The sequence below is a fragment of the Cygnus atratus genome, chromosome 16 (genome assembly GCF_013377495.2).
Source record: "Cygnus atratus isolate AKBS03 ecotype Queensland, Australia chromosome 16, CAtr_DNAZoo_HiC_assembly, whole genome shotgun sequence".
Taxonomy (NCBI): Eukaryota; Metazoa; Chordata; class Aves; order Anseriformes; family Anatidae; genus Cygnus; species Cygnus atratus.
Window position 1 is genome coordinate 3606789 of NC_066377.1, and position 12425 is coordinate 3619213.

The 12425-nt window shown below is 53.1% G+C and overlaps 1 protein-coding gene across 1 annotated transcript in view; it reads left to right on the forward strand.

Moving 5' to 3' along the window:
* The window catches only part of LAMA5 (laminin subunit alpha 5), a 90933-nt gene that overhangs the window by 25704 nt on the left and 52804 nt on the right, over window positions 1-12425 (forward strand). The gene's annotated exons all lie outside the window — the stretch shown is intronic.

Genomic DNA, 12425 nt, shown 5'->3' on the forward strand with positions numbered 1-12425 from the left:
TGCTACCTCTGCTGACACCAAATTGCAGAAATCAGCTGTCGTGTTCTCCCCTGCCTGAGAACCTCTAACGACGTCTCCATCCTTTTGGCCTCTCTCTGTGTTCTCTTACCCCAGCCCAAAGCTAACGGGAGAGGCAGGCTGCGAAAGGGCTTCTCACATGTTCAAGGGTTTTATTCCCAACCTGGTAAATACTTTAAAATGTTTTGCCCGCAAAGACGGCAGCATGTGTTTCCCTTTAAAATGACGTTTAATAAGAATATTTTTAAAAGAATTAAAATACCAATGAAAGCAGGAGGGCATAAGCCAAACGCTAAGAAAAAACCCTTGAGGATAGAATGAGTTGGTGAGCAGTTGGGTCTTGAACTCTGTGGGAATTGGACGAAATCTGTGAAGTCTTCCCGGATATCCCGCCTTAACTTGGAGCCCTAAAAATAGCACAAGACTCGAATGGCCCAGATGACCTCAAAGCTGCTTTGTGAGAGACTTGCAGCGTAGCCAGAGTAGGTGAACACCCTGCCGCACATTTGGGTTTCAGAAACCTCTGCGGCGGGGGTTGCTAATTGATCGCTGGCCTTCATTAGCACCAGGCTGTGATGGATGGGGCTGAGTTTGCTTCTGCAGCGAGCAAACAACGGTGGAGGACAGTGGCCTCCTTTCAAAAGCTGAAGCGAGTCTAAGGGGCCCAATTAACTCGGTCCTGGGGGGCTGTTTCACCAATGACCACAGCCCTCGCTACCGACAACCACAGCCCTCGCTGCCGCCAGCTGTGCTGGCTGTGAGCCCGCTCCCTGATTTATTTATCCCTGGGCTCCGCACGGGCCCCAGCGCTGACCCACGGTGCTCCGAGACTCAGCGGAGGAGATGGGAGCGCACGCAGAAAGGTGCTTAGAGAGGGGCTCTGGCTGGGAACAAAGCAGCCAATTTCCTTTCACCACAGACGAGCCTTATCTCAGGAGATTGCGTTTGTCTCTCAGGGTGCCTCTGGTGTCGTAACCGCGCTCTTCCTGGAGATAGGGGGTTGAGCAAAAATCCCACAGCGGGAGCCTGGCCTCGGATTGCGGCTGTGACTCAGGCGGCCTGGCCCATGGGGGAAGTGCTGGGGCCAGGGAGCTTGGGGCTGAGTTTATTTACTTACTTATTTTCTTTACATATATATATATATATTTATATTTCCGATTTTAGTTTTTGTTTTCATTTTTATTTTGGACCTGACAGAGGAGGGGAGCTGCGGGGCTAGTTGTCCTGGCATGTTGCTGATTAGGACAGCTCAGTGCCTTTTGGGGTCCCCAGCCAGACCCCCGCTCTTGCGCATGGCAGGCACGTGAGCATCCTGGAGGTGCCCAAGCACTTCTTAGGTCTATGACCCTCTGGGGTCGTGCTGAGGGACAGGCCTGAGCTCTGTCTTGCTGGGATCCACTGATGGCTGTGGAGATTTCTCCCAGCAGTCATGAACAGATGTTGTTCCTAGCAAAGATTTTCTCTAGGACATGGTCTCCTTGGCCAGACAGAAGGTTGGTTTCTCCAGCTCATGGGAAACGTTTTTACGGTGTGTCTTCAAAAATATAACCACAGGAATCAACTGTTTGACAGTTGTTGTTTTAAAAGGGTTTCAACGTGGATAGCAGAGAGGCTGCTTAACTAGTCCACCATGCCTCAAAGTAGGCAGGCCACGTTTTATGGTCCTGGCACAAATGTGGCTGAGACGTTTGCCTTTTCTCTTCTCCCCCTCCTACAAACCCAGTGCTGCTGCTTGTGTGAGATTAGCGGTGGGCCGCAGGTAGGTCTGGCTGGTTCGGGCTGAGTTCAGAGCAACGCTTCACCGTGATACACTCAAGGCACTGGAGGAATTTTGCAGTTATCCCATCCCTACTGGCCAGAGGAGACTGCTTCTCCTCTTCTGTAAACCCCATCCTGCCTCTGCCACTGTTGCTGAATAGTCAGGTTGTCAAAGAGTTTGGATTGGTGTGCATGTGTGTATAAATATATATATAAATATATATTTTTAGCTCGCACTTTCCTGTGATGTTAAATGTTCCTGAAGCTGGGCAGGAAGGAGCTGGTGATAAGAGAAGAAAAGGCTGGAGTAAATCCTGTGAGCAGAGATAGCGCTGTGCAGGGAGTAAGGGTGAGCCGGCACTGGAAGTTCAAGGCAGCCAGCTGGGCGCGCGACGTGCCCGAGGCAGCTTTTGGTGTAGCTCGGAGCACCGTGCTGTTAGACACGAGGCCGTTGTGTTCACAGCTGTATGACGTCGTCGGTATTATTTTGCTTTAAAAATGCATATATTTTGTTAAACCTTAGTCAATTTAAAGGATTTCCTCTTACACCTGCCCTGAGTCATAGGGTTCCTCCTTGTCAGGCACATCTATTCTTGTGCCGTTTAACCACAAACAGTGTTCACTGAGCTTGGGGACGAGCAGTGCGATGAAGGTGCCCCGTGTTATACCAGCACTGTGGTTTACTGCAGCGCTCCCAAGCTGATCTTCAGGCACCCACACCGTTTCCGTACAGAAAATGGGCAAAACCAGGAGGCCGTGCTGCGCTGGTTTTTGACTGTGGAGCAGAAGAAATGAAGCAGCACGAAAGGTCACACCAGATTTCTTAGCGAGGAGCTGTTTGCTGCTGGGAGGAAGTTGAGGAATTTTGGCCCAGCGCAAGCTGAAATTCCTCCTGGGTTGTGTGGGAGCCTTTGGCCCGGGGGAGGCCGCCCCCCTCGCAGATCCGCTGAGGCCTCGCTTTGACTTGTCTTTGTAAGGACGCGAACACTTTGCATCGTATGAGCTGTCACGCGTGCCCCAAACTGGCAGTGCCTTGGAAGAACAGAAATGAGAGGAATCGTGTGGAAGAGCCCCTCTGCTGTCCCAAGGCCTCCTCCCGGCCAGGCCTCACATGGGCAGCGCCTGGAGGGAGGACGTAACCTCACCAGGGGCTTGGGGCTCTGCTGCGGGGGATCTTGGACCCACGCTGTCCCACAGCTGTGCCCATACACCTGGGTCTGCAATGTGCCGCGTTTCATGACAGGCTTTTGTAGCGGCTGCTGCCAAAGTCACGGATTCCTTCTGTACGTTTTAACAGCAGAATAATCCGTGACTGTGGACGCTTCGTTGTCTGCATCTCGGCATGCATGCAGCTGGGTGAACCGTTAACCAAATTAACCGAGAGCTGTTAAATTACAGTCAGAGGAGGTGGGAAAGAGCTTGGTGCTGCTCCCAATCTGACACCCTCTTGGTGAAATCCTCTCACGGGGATGTTGTCCTGGACTGGAAGAGAGATGAACATGGTCTTTTAATGGGATTCTTTCTCTTCCTCATGATCAAGGTTAGAGTTTCTACCCTGTTAGACTGCATGTTAGTAAACAGGAGGCACCAGGCAGTTGTTAAAAGTAACAGGGCTCTTGACTTGAAGCCCATTCTTCTCTGTCCAAGGAATGGATGCCCCGAGAGGTCCCACCCTGTGCCCACAGCCCTGGTCAGTGCAGCAGGAGATGGGACTTGGGCCAGGCTCTCCTCCAGGCCGTGCTAGTGCTTGCTGCACAGAGATGGTCGGTCACAGGGGAAGAAAAGGAGGACATGGTTTTCATTAAAACTAGACCTTCTCCCTCCTCCACAACCCTTAGAAAAATGCAGCAGAAATGCCTGGTTTGTCTCAGTCCACGTCCCATGGCTGTTTGCGCCAAGACTCCTTCTCCGTCAGCTGTGCCGGGGCCAGATGGGCCGTGAGCTCGGGGAAGGCTGTCGGAGGATGCTGTCGCTGAACTTCGCCGTCATTGCTGCAGAGGGGGGTGGGTGTAGGTCTGGCTTCGGCCTCTGCTTGCTGCTGAACAACCTCTGTGCAGCTCCTGCTGTATTTGTGTGTCCCACAGGGACAGCACTTGCAGGTTGGGGATGGCTCATTGTCTAAAACGTGCCATGGTTGGGCGGCACACCTCAAGATGGTTTTTCTGTTAGCTCTTGAAGTCTATCTGGCATTAAAAACTGCGTCAGTTCTTTCCCATTAGTAAATCTCTGAGGCCTGTGGGGGCACAGATAAAACCGCATCTGCCCCCTGGGTCCTCCACTGCTGCTCTTCGCTTTGGTTATGAATTGGGTTTGGCTTCCAGCTGTTGTCATGACATGGAAAAGAAGGAGACGGCTGGTTGTCTATTAATAACCATTTTGAAGCAATAACTCTAAAAAACCTTTCCCTCGGAGATCTCATTTCGTAGTTTATCTTTTTCATTTATTTACTGCTTCATTTCATTTATTTACTGCTTCGTATTATGCAAAGTGAACGTCCTGAATGCATTCGGTAATTAAACGTGCAAGATGCTATTTTAGAAACATGCCGAAATCCATACAAAAAGCCTTCTAAGAATAACAGAGCAAAGAGAGAGAACAGTTCTTGCGGAGTTACCAAAAAAAGACTCTCCCTACGTGAGAACTGACAGCTCCCTGAGGAGAGCTGCGTCTCGCTGCCTCAAATAACTGCTATCATATCGCATCCCCCAAGTCATGCTTTCTGAGCGATTTCAGATTTAGGATGCAAGCACTCCCGTTAGTATTAGCAAGCAGGAACTCCCTGAGTCCTCTATTTATAGAAAAGCTCATGTTTCCATATATTTTTGGGTGAGCAGACTCTGCTAGCAGAGTTTTCTTTTTGCTAAAATCAGTGGCACGCTTCTGTTAGATCCAGGGAGCAGAATTAAGGCAATGTACAAAGAGCCTTTGAAAAATCAGCCCCAAGAACATTTTTTTTGTGTGTGTCCTCAAAGCCATCTCTGTGTAGGTGGCTGGCTTGGGTCAGCTGTCTGGATTTGAGTGACTTCCAGTTAAATTCCTCTGTAATACCGGGTCTTTTGGGGGCATTGTTGCCCACCTAGCTGCATGGAGCTGCTGGCGAGCACTTTACCTTCTTCACTCGTGCACATCAGGCAGCTCTGCACAAGCACACAATTTTGCAGCTGGCGCCCTCGGTGCCTGCCTGCCTGTCGGTGTGCCTCGTGCCTCCGTGAGCCCAGAGGCTGACGTTCGTTTTCCCTTTTTCTTGTTTGAGTCCCTTTTTCCTTACCCCTCTTTCCAAGTAAGGCCATGCCTTACTGGGAGCAGCGCAGCCCTTTGGAAGAGCCCAGTGGGAGTTGCCGCTAATCCTGCCAGCTGCTTACGGTGCAGATGTTCTCCCAGAACACCTGGCTCCCAAAAAAAACATTCCCAGAAGCTTCCTGGAAGCATTTAACAGTTGACACCTCAAGGTAAATAGTCTGAGAATCTGAAATCCTGAATATGGTCACTGCGTCTTATCTGTCTTACCGCTGAAGGATTAGGAAGTGTTAAGGGCATCTTTACTGCCACCATGGTGCTGGGCTTGCGCTGGTGTTTGCAAGAGGATTAAAGCAACTGGGAGGGTTTGAGCCCTTGTTGTGGGGGTACCCGCTCCTCTCCGTGTCCCGTGGGGTACCCCAGCCTGCTCCAGGGCTGAGCTGGCCTTGGGGGCCAGCATCCATCCCCCTGTGCGGGGTACCTGAGGACATCTGCTCTGTGGTGGCAGAAAAGGCCACTTAGCCCTTCCTGGGGGTGTGCTAGTTCAAGTTTGGGCTAAAAGACAAATATTTAAGCCTTGTCTCTAAGCAGACACTTTACACCTCTCCCACCAACCTAGAAAGTGCAAAGGCCATCTCAGCCGAGTGCACGATATCTCCTAATGCACAGTGAAAGCCTGGGGTGGGCAAATCCTTATCTGGAAGTGGCTGGAGCATCATCTCAAGGAATTCCAGCCATCCCCTTCTGCCCTGACCGCATTTTGCTCTGCTGTGATGCCTCCAGCTACCTGCACTCCCCGTGAGCGTGTCTGGCTTCAACGATACTGGGGTGGCTGCTGGGGTAGCGCAGAAACCAGCTCCTGAATTTCGAGGGGACACTTGTGAGCTGGGGCTGAGCACACGTGTGTGTGTTCAAGCGTGCCCAGGCTGATGCATCAGCATCCCCCACGTGTAACCATGTCACACGTGCTGTTCGCAGCCCCAGGACCTTGCTGGATGCTCCCTAAGCGCTGTGCCCTGCCCAGGCTCCTCCATGCCTCCGTCCTCCTTCGTGCCAGCCGGCAGAACCCTGCTTATCAGGCTCTTGCTGCTGCCCTGTCAGTAGGTATTGCTAAATCTTGCCTATGTGAATCTTCAGTCCAGCTCTGCGCAGGTTTTGCAGTGGCACCGCTCTGTCCGGGTTCGTGCCAGGTGCCGCGGATTTGGTCCCCCAAGGATTTTTGGCAGGAGGCGTTCACGGCGCTGGCCAGGGAGGGACAGCTCGCCCAGGAGGATGCTGCGAAGATAAAGCAGAGCTGTGTGTGAAATCGGCGAACAAGCCAAATCCTTCTCAGAAGTGGCATTTAAAGAAAAAATCCTTTGTGGAAAGCGGTCCATCAGCTGTTCACAAAAGCCAAGCCGCTTAGAAAGGGCCTGAACAGGCACTGTTCAGAAAATACCATTGTAAAACGTTGGGTCGCTGCTGCTTTATGACACTGAGCAGGTTTCATGCTGGTTTGTGGTTCCCAGCCCGTGGAGAACAGGAGAGTGTTTTCTTTGATCTCTCTCAAACTCTTGAATTTTAAGAGAAAAACTTGAAAATGGCTTGGTGCGGAGCTCAGTCCCTTTCCTTTCCCCCGAGTCTCAGCGCTCACCTCTTCCCCCAGCCACGTCAGAACAGCCCCAGCTTTCTGTCTCCGTCCTCCCCTCTGCATATCTCAGCTCCGCACCGGGCTCTGGCTCCCATCTTTCAAACACCGACTTTTGTGCCTTTTTGTGGTGGGTTTCTTTGGTATCAGGGACTTCAGTATTTTATTTAATATAAGTCTCATAAAAAGCTATGCCTGCTTGGAGAGGAAGCGCTGTTTTTGCTGCCTAGAAGGGCTGAAATTGTTCTCGTGTGATTAAACGTGGGCACGTACCTCCCAGCAGCTAAATACTGAGATATTTTAATGAAGGGTTCTGAAGGCTGGGCTAGGAGGAAATAAAGCTGCTCCAGGACAGCTGAAGCTCAGCACGAGTCAGCCAGGCAGTTAATGAGTAAATCCATCGCTTCAATGACAATAAATGATTACAGGCAGAAGATCTAAAAGGGGCGGGTTGTCGACCTGGAGAAATTCAAGGGCAAGTCAGAAGCTCTCTGGCTTTCTGGGGCTTCCTCACCTTCCACATCCTTGTCTGCAGGGACTGCGGGGCTGCGGCCAGAGGCGAGATGTGCTCCCCCTGGGCTGCTCTGCGCTGGGGCTGGGTGGGCTTGGGAGGAATCAAGCCTCGTGTGCCCTGCAGAGAGGGATTTATTGCCGCCGGGCTGCACCTGCTCGCCCGCCGCATCCGATACTTCCAGGAAACCTCCGGCGGCATCGCGGCCGCGCTGGTAACGCTATCCACAGGCGTTCTCCGCGGGGGGATTTAGCGGCGGTTAGGAAGAGACGGATTGTTTTGGTTCTGCCTGGTGCTATTTTCAAAAGCCGGTGCCAAAGGTAATAAATCTGTCCTGCGGAAAAGGAGAGCGTCGTTCGCTGCGTGAACTGCTGCCGCGCGCTGCGGGGCTGGGCGCAGAGCTGCGCCGAGTCCCCAGCCAGCACAGCCTGCTCGTGCCTTTTGTCTGAGAACCAAAAAAGGGCCTCTGGCTGTTTGTCAGCACGTAGCGGCTGGCGTTACAACAGATCGTTGTAAAAAAAAAATACAAGGAAGATGTAGTTTGCCTATTAGATGTTGCTGTGTGGCTTTGCGGCACCTTGGAGGAGTGTAAGTGAGACCTCACCAAAGAAACTCGGGATGTGGCTGCGATGTGGCTGGTTCCAGTTTGCTGTCTGTTTTTCACGTGTGTCCCCCAGGGCTGGAAAACTGCGATCGGTGCCTTGAGAGAGGGAACGAGGAGCTGGGAGAGCTCGCCGTCGTGTGCTGCTCCTGCAGGAGGACGGACGGGCAGAGGATGCGCTGCCCCAAAAGCAGCGGAGTTTCTCTTGCCTCCCAGGTCCTCGGTTTTATCCTTCAAAGTCTTAGCACTGTCGCAACGGGCGGTAATCAGAATTACATTTCCATGGCATTTTGGTGCTCGACAAAGTTGCCCAGTGCCCAGATAGGCAGAGGGAAGAGCGGGGGGGAGATGGAGGAACTGCCCTCACCTCCATCTTCCCCTGCTGGCTCCGGGACTGGCTCCGTCCTTCCAGGCGCTGGGGCAGCTGCGAGTGATGGTCCCTGGGGAAACTGGCTCCAAAACCACTGCCGGCAGGGAGACGTCACTATAAAATACCCCTGTCAGAGTGTCCTGGCTGAAGATTCACTGTGTGAAATGAAGGGGGTTGAGTTGTACCTGGTGGTTTTTCAGAGACGGTGAGAGCCTGAGATCTGCTTGCCTGGAGGCAAGTGTGTGCATCAGAGCTGGTTTGCACCTCCCTCCCCTATGGAGAAGGGAAAAGAAATTGCCTAAGAGTCTGGGAGCACAGAGGTTTTTATTCATCTGCCTGATAATAGGAGCTAAATAAAGGCTCTGGAAAAAAAAACAACCATTGCTCTTGCAATATTGGTGGGGCAGAACTGTGCTGGAACTAAACATGGAATGAAAAGTCTGGCTTTTTTGCCAGCTCTATTTTTGGAGTTACTGCTCCATCTTTGTAGCTTTGTGAGTTTTCTCAGCGCGTGCACTTGAAGCAAGCAATCTGCCTTTATTTTTTCCGGCAGGCTGTCATATTTTGCGAGATAAGGGTGTTGGGTGGGGAGGCAGGGGACTCAGCAGATTTGACAAGAAATCCCTCTGAATACCAGGATGCGGGTCCCGTTCCAGGGGGAGGTTCACTGCTGTCCCAGACTCCTGCATATTTTCTGCGCTCCGACTAGAGATGGGCCTAGCCCGTAAGAACTGGAAAGAAGAGGGTGTGAGATGTTGGCTGCCTGCTTTGTGTCCCAAAATTGCAGTCCCAGCTGGAAGGAGGTTCAGCCTAGCATCGCGCAGTAGTGCTCACGCCGGTTTAGGGCGTGGAGCAGGGAATGGTGTTTGGCTTTGGGAGCAGGGGCTGGGTAGGAGTACCTGAGCTGGGCTTTGGCTGAGCTGTGGCTGAACCAGCGAGGACGCAGAGGTTCTGGCTCTTTCCTGCAAAATGCTGCAGTGAAAGATAAGTTAGCGTGCTGGTCCTGGTCGTGGATATTGAGCCCGGCTGCTCCCCGGTGCGTTGCTCAGTGCCCAGCGTGGCTGTGGGCGTGTGGACGTGCACAGACCCGCATCTGCAGCCACTTACAGCGTGCTGACACCAGCGACGTCTCCTTGCAGCTACAGAGGGCTCCTCTGGGCCATGAGCCGCCCTGCTCCCCGACCCTGCCACTCCTGCTCCCAGGGCCGCTTGTGCCAGAGCGTGCAGCCGGCAGCACGAGGCCTTTTTTTGGCTCTTGGTTTCCCGTTACAAAGCACCGAGCCCCAGGCTTGGCTTCGAGTCGAGTTTCAGTGTTTGTGCAGAAAACGACTTTCACCAGGCACTGGTGCAGCTGCATTGTGACTCAGAGGACTTCTGAGAGCCAGAGGGATGCGAGGAGTTCGGACTCGGGGATGTTCAGTTAGGGACATTTCTTTCCAGCATCGAACTGGAAAGCAAGAAGGACCCCACAGAAACCCTGTGGAATTTACCGACTCTAAACTCGGAGCTGGCTGTCCTTGCAAGAAGACAAATGGAGAGGATAGGGCTGTGCCTCATGTTTCTAATTTCGTGTTTGGGGTTGCTGCTGTTCATTGAAAGCATTTCCCCCTAAGTGCGAGAACAGAAACACGAATGCTGCTCTTTGGAAGTGCCAAAAAAAAGCGTCCTGTTGGAAAGCATCTTGCCTTCGTGGATCTCCCAGCAATTTAGAAGTGCTGCGAGTAAAACTCCGCAGTGCTTCTGTGAAAGGGATATTTCCTCTGGGCTGAGGGAAGCGCCAAGCGTGTGTTTCAGACCTGTCTGGTGGTTTTCATTACGGTGCATTAAAGGCAACCGAAGGAATTTTACACTGTGGCTTCTTTGACTATCGGGTGGTTTCTGTCACTTCAGGCTGGGTGCTGCAAAATCAGTCATCACATTCAGCGGCTGAGAAAAAACGTTCCTGACACTGGGGTTGGTCTGTCTTACTTGGCAGTCAGCCTTCCACTAGGCGCTGCTGATGTGATTCTTCGGAGGTTTCAGACCTCTGTTCGAGGTAGATGCTACAAATATGAAAAGATTGCCCCTTCGCGTTGAGTGTAACCACCAGTTTGTGGGGGAAAGTAAGGTACAGAGAACGTCGAGACTATTTTCAGAGGCACAGAGCGCGCGCGTCAGGTGTCTGCTGCAGGCGCAGAGGTCTGGTAGCTCGTCAGGCAGACCCCGGGGACCTGATGGACTTAGGACGAGAGCAGTTCGGACACGTAACCCCAGCCCTGCAGGACAACAGGATGCTGTTCTGCTTGCTTTTGCAATACTGCCTTGTTTTGTCAGCGCTTTGTTTTGTGTTTGGCTTTGTAAAGGCGGGTTAGCCCTTTCGCACTGCCTGCTCTGAGCCACGGGCGGTTCCCAGTGCCTCCCAGCTCTCCCAGTGCCTGAGGCCAGGACACCTGCAGGTACACTGGAGCCGCAGTGGATGTTGTCCAGTTGAAGGCTATGCCAGCTTCCAGCAGGAGCAGTGGTTTGTTCCCTGGAGAATAAATCTGGAGGAGGATTTCTAGTGGAGGGAAGATGTAACTGCACCGGCTGGTGCTCAGCCCCGCTCCCGTGCCAAGAGGCGGATGTGAACCTGTGGGAACGGGGCCTGCAGAGAAAGCAGGAAAAAAAAATCCCGAGCTGAAGCCTCTTTCACTAACAAATAACAGCTCTGCTGGGAGGGTAAGGGGGCAGAAAATGCCGCTCCTTCCAAAAAGCTTAGTCTCCTGTGCCTTGATAACATGCAGGCAGCAGAGGGGAATACGAGGCAGCGTTTAGGTCTGGTTTCCTTCAGGTTCCAGCAGCTTGAAATGTCTTGTTCCCCGTGCTTGGGCTCACAAGGCTTTTGGCAGCCGGGAGCTGCGCCGGGTTTTGATTTCTTTGCTCTGGATTGCACCAGTCCTCACAAATCCCACGCTCCTGCCCCTTTGCAGCCGGAGAACAGCCTCCGACCTGCGACACCCCCGCCGTGCTCCAGGACCCGCGGCTTTCCCAGCTGGACCGAGTTCAGTCCCCGAGCATCCCTCTCGGGCACCCCTCACCCACAGCCGGGTGCGAGGGTGGGTGCCGGCAGCCTGCGCTGGGACCACAGCAACCCCTGGGGAGTGGAGCAGAGGCTGTCCTGGTGTCAGAGCAGTGTCTGGTAGGAGCCTGAGGAAGCTTTTGCCTGCTGATGTTGAGACAGAGCCGGGGCCAGCCTGCAGGGCTGCGCCGTCCTCTCGCTCCGTGCCCTGACAGCGCTCAGACCCGCTCGTCTGCGTGGCTGTAGCAAGGCGCGTGCTTCACGGGTGACTTGGTAGCTTCAAATGCCTCTTCCCTGCCTCCTCCCTTCCCCTCAAAAAGCCTAGTTACCGGCAGGGCTATTCCGGAGGCCTGTTGCGATTAATACTCGCCCTCTGACTCCGCGACGTGTGCGGCTGGGGCAGGGCCGAGGTGCAGGCGGCTTTCTGGTGCCCCTGCGCTGAGGCAGGCACGCAGCCATCCTTCTCCTTCCCTGCAGACGTGTCCCGGGTAATCCTTGGGGGATGTATGCTCATACAGTACCAGCTTTGTATGAGGAGGGACTACTGAGCCATAAATCTCTGCTTTTTGAGCACTGAACTCCCTGTTGGGTTGGTTTTGATGTTAGGAATTTTCTCTGATAAGAGAACTTTATTTGCCTTTAAATATCACTTTGTGACAGGATGATGGAGCGGGGATTCTTGGAGCAAGCCCGTGCCAGCCGGGGAAGGGAAGTTCTGCTGGGGCTTTTGTTTTTCTCTAGCACTGACATTTTAGCTCTTTAAAGAGTACATTTATTTTATTCTTGGCAAGGGTGCATGCACACGCGTCAGTGTCCAGACGGATGGGAGCAGCCCGGCGGTGGAGCTGTGCTGGAGCCAAGTGGGTCTCCTGCTCTCCTGTACCTGTGGCGCCTGGGGGAGAGGAGCAATTACGGGGCTTTTTTTGCAACCAACTTCAAAATGTAGGTTGCGTGGGCGCAGCAGAGCTGTCAAGTGTAGAGCCTTAAAAAAATAATACTTTAATTTTGTGGTATTACGTGCAAGGTGCGCACGGGGTGTTCCAGGCTCCGGGCAGATGTTAACAGTTCGGGGTGGCACTTGGTACCCCAAGAGCAGCCTGAGGCTTTGTAGCACTTAGCAGCTTTTTGTGATCACCTTGCAGAGCTTGTTGGTGGGGTCAGGCCAGCACGAGTTCCCTGGGCAGGACGTGGGCACAGGTTTCTGGTGCCACCGGCTTGGTCGAGGCTAAGTCTGAGGAGCCGCCCAGCACAGCCTCCCGAGTGGGG